Below are 13936 nucleotides of genomic sequence, written 5' to 3'. Positions count from 1 at the left end.
CTTTATTTCTTGCAATTGCGAATTTATTTAATGCAATTTTGACAATTTCTCACAGCTACTTTAATTGTTGTATTTCAGACTTTATGAAGATATAAAGTTGCAATTTTATGATATAAACTCAAAATTGTGACTTTATGTTTTGCAATTGCCTGTTTATATCTTTTTATATCATGTGCTCAGATAGGAAACAAAGGCAGGCCTACACACAGTCATAAAGCCTGACTGAGGCCTGTAGGAACACCCAAAGCCTGATAACACAAAAACAGCACCAAAATCAAACAAAGGGAGACCAAAACAGACAGCAGATCCCATCAAGCCTGGCTCACTTTACACCTAGGTGTGACATTCTGAAGGATCGAACTCTCATCTCCTATTGGACGAAACTGGTAGCGGCTCAGCTCGTTTGGAACCTCGATCGAGGTGGTTCTAAAAAAGTACCAAGTACCAGGTAAACCCCCAAAAAGAGAGTCGAGTCGAGTTGAGCTGTACTGTGCGCTGGAAAAGCCCCAATAGGAAGGTAGAATATATACCAACTAAAGTCTGTATTGAATGTTGGGTTTCGGAGAGATAAACATTCCCTACCGGTCATTCTTTATTATAATTTGTCACATTTTAGAATACTAGTAAAGTCATAAAAACTATGGAATAACATAAATGGAACTATGGGAATTATGTTATGACAAAATTCAAAATAAATCAAAACGGTGTTTTATTTTAGCATCTTCAAATTAGTCACACTTTTTAAGCTTTTTAAACCATATTGAAGGAGTTCCCATCTATGTTGGGCACTTATTGGCTGCTTTTCTTTATTATTTGGTCCAAGTCATCAATTTCAAAAACTTTTTTTTTTATTATAAAATTTTTGTTTTGTAATTAAATAAATTAATATGGTGGCACAATGTTTTTTTTTTTTTTCAAACATTTAAGCATATGCCTTCAGATCAAAAGATTTTTTAAATCATGAGAAACATTTCAGTCAAGTGTTTCAAAACATTTGTCCGGTAGTGTACATTCACCTCAAAACCCCACCAACACTCACCTACCACGATGAGGACCTCGCCCTACCTTAACCCAAGCAAGTGACCAAGACAAAGGACATTAATTTGGTTTGTCCTAGAAACCCCTTTGTTAGAGAGGCAACTAAATACCTGAATAACTAAAAATCTGCGCCTAAGAGCCGAATCCCCTGAACATGAAGATGCTGTGCCTACCTATAACTTCGAATGTTTGTCTTTTAAGTGTGATTAACGTAGTCTCCCCCACAATTGGTAAACCGGCTTCGGTGCCATCACCCTGTTCTCTCTCTCTCTCTCTCTCTCTCTCTCTCTCTCTCTCTCTCTCGTACTAACCCCACACACACACACACAACCCCTCACAAACGTATCTGCACACATTTGCCGAACAGAGCCCAGCTTTGTCCCCAAGTTATCGTACCAGCGAGACACATGTTAAACAGGCATACGCTATTAACCAGTCTCTCTGCACACAATTGTGGCCACATTCTCTGGCCGTAAACCTCGCGTGAAGCACTGTCCACCTGAGCAATGCCCACCATTTTGTGCACTCCTTCTCTCCTTACACACACACACCTCTACCTCTTATAATGTATTATAGTCTTATCTGTTACCATATCTAATCATCTAATCAGTGTAGAGTCACATGGGGTAACCTCCTCGTGGTCACTATAATGTGATTTGTTCTCAGTGGGGCACTTGGTGAGTTGAGCGTGGATGCCGCGGTGGATGGCATGCGCTCTGTCTCTGTGGCAACGTGCTCAACTAGCCAAGTGATAAGATGCATGTGTTGACTGTCTCAGACGTGGAGGCAGCTGGGATTCATCCTCTGCTACCCAGATTGAGGCGAGTCACTACGCATCGATGAGGATTTAAAAGCGCATTGGGAATTGGGCATTACAAATTGGGTGAAAAAAGGGGAAACACCCTACAAGAGAGCCCTACAGGCTACCACAGCAAAATAACCAGTTAAAACAAACACATTGGTTAAATTAAATCAGTTAAGAACATCAAACAATGTCTAAAATATCCTACATTTATTTCAATTTTGGTTAAAAAGAGCCCTCGCGCTCCCTCGTCTCCCCCACACTTACACACGCTAACTCGCACACACACGCGTGCACACACACAGACTATAACAAATAGATCCGCACCCCTGTGACTTGATCAATACAACAATTTCTATTATCTGAAATAGTCTCACATAGCTATAGTGAAAAGCACTGCTCTAACACCCGTTCCGCTTTCTCACACACTCACACACACATAGAGGGAAAAGCAGCACATCCTTCGTTGCTAGTTCTAAAATTACGTATTATAACGGAATATGGTGACACGCATTTGGCCTGACGAGAGCTGCAACAAAAAAGGTAATCCCATAAGCGATCTCTCATTTTCTGAGTTTCTCTCTTTCGATCCCTCAAATACAAACTCACATGCACAAATGCACTACCTTATTACTCCAGTAAATCCTTGAGTAAAGCAGCGTAAGCCTCCATTGCTAGTTTTAACGTGATGTTTTCGAATTAGCAACGAAGGCTCGGACTGTATTAAAGCAAGACGCTGAATCCGTGGCGGAAGAAAGTAGTTCCACTCATAAGATCGTTTTGGGGACAAAACCAGAAAATGCCTTGAGATAAAATCCTGAATGATGTCTTAAGGTGTGGTGACTGTAGAATATGCGGAATAATTGACTCCGGCCCTTTGAATTGTTGAAAAATAGTGTGGTGCAACGGTCACTCCGGTGTGCATCATTACCACCTCAAGTGTGCATTACTTTTTCAACAATTCAATGGTCCGTCAACAGTTATTCCATATATATTACTGCATCAATAAACTTTATTATACTTTAAAGAGAAGTGTTTTGACATTGTTCTGCATGCACCTGTGCCAAGGGCTGGCAGGGGATGTCAGTGCTCTGATTCAAGCCTTCATTGTTCCCTTTTTGAATGTCCAGATGTCAATTTCCTAAGAGAACAATCCTATATTGATACTGCTATACTGTCTGGTAGACCAGGGTGGTGCCCCAGCAATATTAATTCTTATTAATATTCTATTGATTTTGATAATTGATGGCTATCTTTGATGATTGTTGATTTGAAGGATTAAGAAGCTAATGTTGATTCTAATACATTTTCTATTGATTTTAATAATGACTAATTATAGCTAATAATCAAACCCACCTGAACGAAGCCCCAACAATATCGAAGTTGCAATTGTGAGAAATAAAGTCACAAAAGTCAGAATGACCTTTTTTTTTTTTATGTATTCTGTGGCAGGATCAAGGAAACATACATAACAGATAATGAGGGAAAACTGATAATACAAATTAGAATAGAAAGATTTTAGGTTAAGATTTATATGAATGTACTATATGAGAAAGTGTGTATTAGATGCAGTGACAGGTTACCTTTTCTTGAAAAATGTTTAGTCCTGTGTGAGAAATTAGCTGTAGTGCAAATTCCTTACAAATAGTTAGAATTGGAGTATAAAATGTATAATTGTTAAACAGCCTTACTTTGCCAAAGCATTAGTAACATGTACATACATACACATTTTCACACACACTTGCCAATCCAATTTAAAAATAAAATAACCTCTCCCTCTCTCTATTACTCATGGTGCTTTCTATTCCAAAGACAATAGAGAGGCAATAAATGAGTCAGAGAATAGGGCCGTCCACACATCACAAAACCCGAAGACTAGCATCTCTATAGAGCTCTGCCTGAATAGAGCTGTGAATTGGACGGGGGTCGTGTGTGTGTTATTGGGCAGAACAGAGACGTAAAGATGGAAATTAAAGTGAATTCAGTCAGTACTTTTATATGCACAGTTATAATGGAGCTGGGTTTTTGCGTAGTTGAGCAACAGTCTTTACCTGTCTGGCCAAGGATTTATGACACAATGATTAATTGAATATTTGAAGGAAGGATGTTAAATACATGTCGCGTGTAACTTGTCTTTCAGAGAATGCGCTACAACGCCGAGGCCAGTTGTAGTCCGATTAATGTGTATACATACTGGACGAAGCCGAGCAGCAAACACATCTTGGTCTGTTAGTCTGACTTCGTAAAAATCAGACTGAAATAATTTCAGTTGTCTAAAGCGTTTACATTTTAAAACGATGAGTTGTTGTTTTACTCTGACTGAAATATATTTTTTAAGTGCATGTAATTGTACTAAGTGAGGACAGAATAGGGCTTCACTAGTGTGTAATGGGTTATTATTTCTGAGATAACCAGGAAACTGATAAATACATTCAAGGAAACAGGAGGAAGAATACATTTTACAATATATTCATAAAACTCTAGTAAACACAGATTAAATCATGATGAATGAGTAATAAATGTGACATGTCATGGAAAAATGATGGTGCCTAACCTGTAACGACAGGTGATTTCCTATCATACCTCACAGGTCAAGGTTATTTAACAAAGAAATGAACCTGTTTAACCACAAGCTTCAAATAACCACATATATGAAGTATTAAACTTAAAATATCAGTGGCCCCAAAAAGTATTTGAATGCATGTCCTCATACTCCCTTTCTCGGTTTGCTATTTTGTTATAAAAAGTTTGATGTGTGGCTTCTGTGTTCAAATACTTTTTTGAGGCAACTGTAACTTGAAACTTATTTTCTTAAACGTTTCAGTTCAATTAGGAGTCACGTGACATTTGTTTCCCCCACAAAGGTGCCTTATGAATTTCTGTAGAATTTCCTGTTTACCTCCTGAAACATGGGTGTATACATGCTCCAGCCGAAAAACAGGAAGTGTGTGTCTGGTTAGGAGTACTGACCTGTTTACTCTTCCCTGACTCATGTGCTGTGGACTCAAGCCACTCTTTTTGAAAGCATCTGCACAGCTCCATGTGAATACCTGTGGCTTATCGTTGTATACACACACAACATTGGAGCTCAGTTCAGGTTAGGGTTCACATAGTATAAGTATACACGCGCACACACACACACACACAAAACAGTCAGTAAACACCTTATTTGACTTCAAAACAGTCCCACGGACTGGGAATGTTTGAACACAAGAGCTTTCCATAGAGCTGACATACTGTTAGTGCACTATAGGGGCTGATAACTTTGTTGTTTGTGATTAACTTCAAAAGTAGAGAAGGAAGGTTATTCGAGACAAATTTAAAATGTTGACTTGTTAAATCCGTACCTGAAAGTCTAAAAAAGTTTGAAGGCTATATTAGCACTACAGACAGAATACATTCAAAACGGCTCATAATGCTCTGTCATTCACTCAGAACAGATGAAATCCTATGTGATCTTATAGCTGTCATTTGAAGACTATATAATGTAAATGTTAAATGTAACACCATTGTTGCAGACCAGTTGTATATTTAGCTTTCGGCCAAATTCTTTTGAAATATTGACCTTTTAAACTTTTTGTACTATAAAACATATTGTGTATACATAGATCCATAAATAGACACAAATTGACATATATTAAGTTCATGGGTGAATATAATGAAAACTGTCAAGAAATGTCTGGGTCATATTTCACCTCAAAATCAAAACAGAAAAAGGTTATATTTTGCATAAAAAAAGGGCCATTATGAAAAGGATTTTAAGGCCATTGCAATTTTTTTACAAAAATATAATAAAAAATATAGTAATAATAAAACAAATACTTTGTCCAGACAGGAGGATTTTTATTACTGTATTACACATAACATTTAAAAAAAAAAAAAAAATATATATATATATATATTTTAAATTGATAGAATTTATATATATTTTAAAAAAGTGTTAGTATGTATAATGGAAGTATTTGATATACTAAGCTACATTTATTCAGATTTTTATTTAAAAATAAAAACTAATACTGTGTCCACACATGATGATTTTTATTACTGTATTACACACAAAAAAGGAAATATAGTATCAAGTATCATGGTAGTATTTTATATACTAAACTAAATGTAATCTGATTTTAATAAAAAAAAACTATTAACAATAAATAAATAAAGTTAAAGAAAACAAAAAACAAAACTGTGTCCAGACAGTGTCACGAACCCCGCTCCCTCGTTTGCTCCCTCTAGTCCCGTCTCGCTGATTCTGATTACCCCGGCTTTGACCCCCTACGCTCTCGTGACCACTCTCTCCTGGATTTGCCCCTTTACCCTATCTTGATTCCCCGGCTTCGATTTAACGCTCACCCTGACCATTCTTCACTGGATTTGCCCTGTTTTTGTACTGTTGCCTGCTTTGTTGGAATAAAGCAGTTTTCTCCGACATTGTGACTGTCTCGTCTTGTGTTTGTGTGTGCGGGTTACAGACAGGAAGATTTTCATTATTGTATTAAAGTAATAAGTGGGGGTGGGGGTAATAATGTCAAAATTAAAAACATCTTACATTTCACTTAAAGAAATATATTTTTTTTTACTAGTGGGTGAAATATGACTTACACACTGAGAATAATCGGAATCTGTTAATTAAACAACTGAAGATGCTATTAACTGCTACTATTTGTGTTAGTACACAATAACTGCTGTCAAACAATTCAAAGTAATATAATGGCATTTAAAAAAGCACACACACACACACACAAAAAGAAACTTTGTGACTCCAGACATATGCTTTCAGGCACAACACATATGTTAGGTTAAATTGCTGCTGGCTCAACAGTTACAGGCCACGTCTCTAAAACTACAATTCACACAGTTTTTGTGTCGTGATACAGTAAGTAATATTGCTGTGAAACTGTGGCACTCGGGTGTCAGAGGTATGCAGGAATGGTAGATATGTGGTTCTGTAGCCTCTTTAAAGTCATGAGGATTTGTTCTCAGTTCTGTGGTGTTGGCACTCAAGCGCAGATTGTTTTAGTTTCATGTGGAGAGGTTCAGATGTTTCCCAGAGTTCAATGTCTGACTGACTGGTGTTTTCCACCATAGAGGAAAGTTTTTCTCACTCAGGTTGGGGTTTGTTCTGACCTGCGGTGAAAACATATACATGCTACAGATTGGCACAGCACAGATTCTGGGTCAAATCATTTATCAGTGGAGACATATAAATGGAGTATGACTGTATGTTTGAGAAGTAGAGATCCTGTATCAGCATAATAGGAATGTTGTTTGTTTGGACACTGATAGGCTCTTTTTTTTTTTTTTGTGGTCTCGACCAACTACTCAGCACAGAAATCAGAATTAAAAAGGGTTAAAGTAAAATTAATGTGAAAATATTTGCTGAAGTAGTTTGGAATAATCTTTTATTTTTTTAAATAACCAGTGGAACAATTTAGTTCATTATTTGTCCAAAGTCAGGTGGTGTTATAATAGAAAAAATAGAAGATCCCTTTAGATCCAAAATATCAGACATTTTGACATTTTTATGACAAGACACGTTCAGTTCATGTCAAATTGAGTTACCCTAAAAAAACGTCTTGATATTCATGATGCAAAAATTCATGATATGTTCCCCCATCGCCCAACCACCAACACCTTCAAAACAAAATCTCTGCCTCTCTTTAAATTTATGCCTGCATTAAACAGCCTAATAATGTCTTTTTAGCAAGTAAAATAAATATTACTTACTAATAGAGAACGCAAAAAAATTATTTAACAACAAAAATGGAAAAGAAACATAAAATCATCTAAACATTGTTTTGGTCAACAGATACTGTAATTAATATATTGTAAACATTTATTACATTTAAAAAGCGTGATGACCTGACCTGACTGCCATGAACAATACCTTGTCCTAAGAACACTGAATCATTATGGTAAAAATCCAAGAGCTACAGTATCACACAAATATGATAGTGAAAATGTATTCGTATAAACACATTTTATTTTCATTTGAGGCTTTTGAAATAGGGATTTAAAAACCAGTGTACAAAACCACTGCTAGAGAAAACATACATTTGCACAATTTCACTTTTGTCTCCAAACCTTGTTACTGATATAGACTTTTTGACAATGTCCCCATATAACAACTGCAATATAGACCTACCTGTCTGTTAGAGAGTCTATCTATCTGTTAGTCTATCTAGACTATCTAGTCTGTTAGAATAACAGGATTGACATCTGAACTAGTGAAGTTCAAACCCTGCAAGGGGCAATACATGAACTATCACCATTACCCTTAAGAAAAGGACACGAGCTCAAAAGGCTATTGCGGGACAGCCCCTGTAATAAATTGCTTTGGATAAGTGTCATCTAAATTAATAATTAGTAATTACATATACAGAAATATAAATGTGCAATGCAAGACCATTTATGGTTAAAAATATTTGCCACCAAATCAATAGTGTGGGTGATCTGTAGTTGTGTATCTGAAGTGTAATTCAGCAATAAACAACGCCTCCTTGTGGTGAATGTGATTTAAGTTTGTAAGCAGTCAAGTACAGTATTTTTTAACAAGAGAACATGGCTTTTATGTTAGCAATAAAACTGTCATTTTTTAAAAAACTTAAAAACTTTTAAAAAAAAAAAAAAGTTTGTATTCAGGATTCTGACATGTTTGAATGTTTTTTGGCTTTTGTTTTGACAACTGAATATGGGGGCACTGTTTTCTCTTATTTCCCTGTGATCCTGTGCTAAGCACCCTCAAACGAAACTCAGGGCAAACTACTGCCCGTGAGTCAATTTATCATGAACGTTTTTTATTAGACCTTTAATTTATCTGGCTTTTGGACCAAGCGCACATCCATAAGCTTTTTATATGCTTAGGATTGCCAGATAATAGATGCAACACCCCAAGCAAAGATTAATAAATGCTCAAATAGGAAATATTTTGCCTTATGGCATACTTAATTTATGCAATCTGGCAACCATACATGGAAGTGCATGTCATTTCTCTCCACAAAAAACAAACAAACAACAACTTAGCACTCACTAGTGCATGGAGGGGACACGCGAGTAAAACCAAGTGAGAGAGGAATATATTTATTCTGTGTTATTTGCAAAATGCTGAAGTCCCTCACATATGAATGTGAATGTTACTCTGGCATAGGGCTGGACGATTAATCAAAAATGTATTGAAATTCAGAACCTCTAACCGATGTAAATGTCAGTTATTTAATTTTTTTAATCCGGTTACTATCCCCTTAAAAACATACTACCGCATGTGTAGTCACGTGACTCCGCCCCGTCCAGTCAGCGGCATGGAAGCAAGATGGAGGCGAACTCAAATGCAGAGTCAACTGAGCAACAGGAGCAGGTTGTACCAAAGAGAAAGGCAGTGTCCATCATTTGGATACATTTTGGCATCAGTCAAATGTAAACACTGCAGAAAAACCGTTTCAATGACCAAAGGTAATACCTCCAATCTGTTTCAACACTTGGAGCACAATCACATTACCGAATATGAACATTGCATGGCTCAAAAAAAGAGAGAGTCTGACAAGCGCCTAGTAACAAAGCAGGTGGATATGGCTCCCATAGCTACAGTGGAGCGCAGAGGGTTTAAACACCTTGTTAAAACAGAAGATACACTGTGCGGTCCATCATGACCATATTTTTCCAAATATGCGCTGCTTCAGATCCTGCCTGAAACGGTAAACATGCTAGTGTTTCTTAGTAAGAACCTAGAGTAAATACTTGCATATAGAGTGACCGTACAAGATCACTGAGAGGAAGATCACATTCAACAGCGATCATGAGTCAGATTCAAATCTATAATGCTATGAGAACACAGCCTGCTGATCCATTAGATGTGCCCTGTCCAAGCCCTGCTCTTGCTCTTAATCAGCAGTGTTCTATTTACATTTTTGCACATGGCATTATTTAAAATATTTGTTTACAGGAGATGCAAGTTATTTTGTACTTTTCACATGACAATATTTAAAATAATTTATTTCTTTGCAAAAAAATCAAGTTATTTATTTTCGACTTTTTTAGGAATCTTGCTTTTTACACACAACTGAAATGTGACTTTTTTTCCCAAAAAGTTTTAATTTCAAGCAGTGTGCTTTGATTTCAATTTTTTTAAATATTCAATAAATAACCATAAATAGTTTTGAAACCATTGCACTGAAGTATGGTTAAATAATCAATTTATAATTGTATTCAGCCTTTATTTGATTTTATTAGCATGATAGAAAGTATAGCAACAAAACTTCAAACAATCGCAGAATGATCCCATCAGTATACACCTCAGAAAATTGTGCATCGTTCATTGAGTGCATGTCTGGGCTTAAAAGATAAAACTATGCAGAAATGTTTATATTCTCAGTCCATGTTATACTTAACGGCTGATGTGGCCCCAGTTCCAAAATAACTGCACACCCCTGCTCAATTGAATATGTACGACTAATACTGTAAATTGGCAAGCAGATTTTCTTGAAATCAAGCAGACACACAAACATCCTTGCATTTTGTGAACGCATAAACGTGTATGATTTTTTTCAAATCATTATGTCCTAATCTGCAGGCGCAGAGTTTTGCTGTCATTTTCCGCAACAGATCATGGGGGAAAACCCCCCCGAAGCAATCAATATTTTGTACATTTAAATTTTTTTTTATTTAAATTCTTTAAGTAGCATTTAAACATGATTTAATCTATTAAAAAAATTGTAATTATGATACATCTCCACTTTATACATAGCACCCCCCACCCTCAGTGATTTTGATCTGGAACCAGGCCTGATTAGACTTGACTAACATTGAAAATGATTTAAATGAATGACGGTTCATCACTGACCTCATAATCAATTGGACCTCTGCTATAGGTGTTGCAACCTGATCATATGGGAACTTGACATGTTGCTATTGAATGTTCTAGTACCCTGAAATCAAGTTACTGACAAGTGGCTTCTCCCATCTGACATCTTTGCATCAGTTCAAATGTATTTACCTTTTGCTGTGCCGCTTCTGGTAATTGCGTTCACATTGTCAATGATGAGTGTGATTCGGAGGTTGCATTTTCCCTTTTAGTCTACTGACAGCTAGGTTTAGGGTTGGGTTTGGATTAGCACTTATGGTTAATAAAATATTCATTCTTGATTACTGTATTGTATCATTTACAATTAAACACAACTCCCTTTTGGCGCTACTCTGTGGACATTTCACCTGGAAACGTGAGCTCACACATGCCCATACGTTCAACACCGGCACGTGCTTTGAGACTGGGCAAGCATCAAAGATTTTTAAGACAAATTATTAAACGCTGTGCCGAAACACAATACGGGTGAGTGTAAAATCTCAGAAATTTTATTGACGTAAATTGTTGCCTAAGAACCCAGCAGCCAATGGAAAAATGTGTCTTAAGTGGTGAACATCATGACCAAATTGTTTTAAATTCTGGACAGTAATATTGCTCATATCACACAAATAAAAGATTGTCATATATTGAGCCGAGCATGTTCATGTCCATTAAATCATATTATGAACATAGTGCCAGAAGAGTTTGTTTTGACAAACAACAAAAAGAAAAAGAAAAGATTGCAAGTTACTAGTTTCACAATGTCACTCTTCCCTAGGGTGACCTACGTCCTGCAAGTCTTAAGCAGTGTCCTGCATTTAAATTTTGTCTGTATTATTTTTTATTATTGTTATTATTTCTGCATAATTTTATTTCATTGTCCTTTAAATTACAATTCCACAATAAAAAAAAGTGAATAAGAAAACACCGAAAAATTTATCTATCCGGAGCTCCCAAGAAGAAAAAGCATCTTTGTTCGTATAATAAAGAATGGGAGAAAAATATACATGGTTAAAACCAGTTACAGGTGACCCTAAAAAAGGAGATTTCAGTGTATGCTACTGAAGTTTCACCATCATGCATGGAGGTGAGGGGGATATAAGGAGGCATGGAGATGCACAACAAAGAAATGTTAACGCTAGCAAGTTTTTTCTCTCCACCAAAAAATAGCAACCAAAATAAAATCACAGCAGTTGAACTGACAAGTGTCTACCATAATGTGCAGCATGGTTTATCGTATCGGTCAGGCGACTGTACTACTAAACTAGACCCGGTCATTTTCCTTGATTCAGAAATAACAAAGAAGCTTGCTTGTGGAAGAACAAGTGCATCCATTGTTACATCTGTGCTTGCACAAGCATCTTTAGAAACATGATTGAAACTGTTAAATACGCCAGTGATTGCAGATAGACCGGATTCTCTTCCACATTTCTCAATTGCGTCTGATGCGTCAAACCATTGAACAACCAAGATATTCCTGTTAGCACGAAGATATTACACACCCGACCAAGGAGTGCAGAAAAAATGGTTGGACTTTTATGATGAGTGCAACGAAATTCCTGATTTTTAACCAGGACGTTTCAAGGCTCGAGGAGAGAAATCTGGGGTTAGAACGGATCTCTGCATACTCTGCTGATAACGCCAGTGTTAATGATGGTGTGCATAACTCGGTGTATAAAAAAACTGACGGACAAGAATGCATCAATTATCAAGGCCAACCACGTGGCCCATATTCTGCACAGCTGTGGGAGGCATGCAGGCGATAAGATGAGAATTGACATTGAGAACATAGTCACAAAAGTTTACAACCACTTTTTATTTGTGGACGAGGAGTATACGGCTCTTCACAAGAATGTGCCGACAAGTTGGCTAATTTTGTGGCCTGCTGTCAAGCGTCTTCACGACTCCTGGCCAGCTGAAGCATTAACAATGAGCTTTAAACTGGACATGCTGTATGATGAATTCTGTGTTCTTTTGCCACGTGTAAAGGAAATCACAACGACAACAAATCCTGTTGCTTCAAAGTGGACAGCTCTGCTGAAGCACGTCAGTGCCCCAAACATGATAGCTCTGGTATCTTTGGCGTTGAGCATTCCTGTCACCAACTCGTTCGTGGAGAGGGTGTTTTCTCTTATGACCGCTGCTTGGACAGAGACACGGAACTGAGCAACTGTGGACCTCATAAAAAGTTAACTCCTGGTGAAAGTGAACTATGGCTACACCTGTCAGGACTTCTACATATGCATAATGAATGAGAAGGCCCTACTCGAAGCTGCCAGATCAGACAAAAAAAATATAAATTCAAGATGCACTGAATCCGGTAAGAACAAATGTAATCTTTCTAGTCTTTCCTAATGGAATTTATGTTCATATTTGGAAGTGTGCTTTTTAACGATTAGATTATTATTTTCACTTCTTTATATTTATATTGAGTTGGTCTGTGATGTTAAAATTAGTTTGTATCATAGACCTTGTGTTAAACTGAGTGACATTCACAGCGCCTGTCAGTGCCGTCATTAACATTTTATTAAGCCTATTAGCGATTTAAAGCATGTTAACATCACTGCAAAAAGTAATATAAAATATAAATAATATATATTTTAATATAATAATATCAAATCAATATTTATTCACCTAGTACAATAATAGTTATCTCTCCCTCGTGTTCCACAAAATCAGGCCTGCTGACCTGCAACAGAGCAATGGCCTGGTGGTCACCCTACTCTTCCCACAGTTCAGTAACACTGGAATGGACATCAGCAATTAATTAATCTGACCACCAAAGACAATCTTTATATATTATAATTTTTTTAAATCTCTCCCCATATTCTCCCTAATTTGGAATGCCCAATGTACTCTTTAAGTCCTCACGGTAGCATAGTGACTCGCCTCAATCCGTGTGGCGGAGGTCGAATCTCAGTTGCTCTCCGCGTCTGAGACCGTTAATATGCACTTGTTATTACGCGGCTTGTTGATCGCGTAACCGCAGAGATCTACGCGTGTGGAGGCTCACAATCACCACACGCCCCACCAAGAGTGAACCACATTATAGCGACCACAAGGAGGTTAACTCAAAGTGACTCTACCCACCCTAGCAACCAGGCTAATTGGTTGCTTAGGAAGTCTCACTCAGCATGCCCTGGATTCGAACTTGCTTCTCCAGGTGTGGTATTCAGCGTCTTTACTTGCTGAGCTACCCAGGCCCCCAAAGACAACAATCAATCAAGGCAAATGTAACGTAAACACTGCAGTCATCCCTTAAA

Source organism: Xyrauchen texanus, chromosome 19 (assembly GCF_025860055.1).
Source record: "Xyrauchen texanus isolate HMW12.3.18 chromosome 19, RBS_HiC_50CHRs, whole genome shotgun sequence".
Lineage (NCBI taxonomy): Eukaryota > Metazoa > Chordata > Actinopteri > Cypriniformes > Catostomidae > Xyrauchen > Xyrauchen texanus.
The sequence above is the reverse complement of the archived record's forward strand: the minus strand, read 5'-3'. Positions refer to the sequence as shown.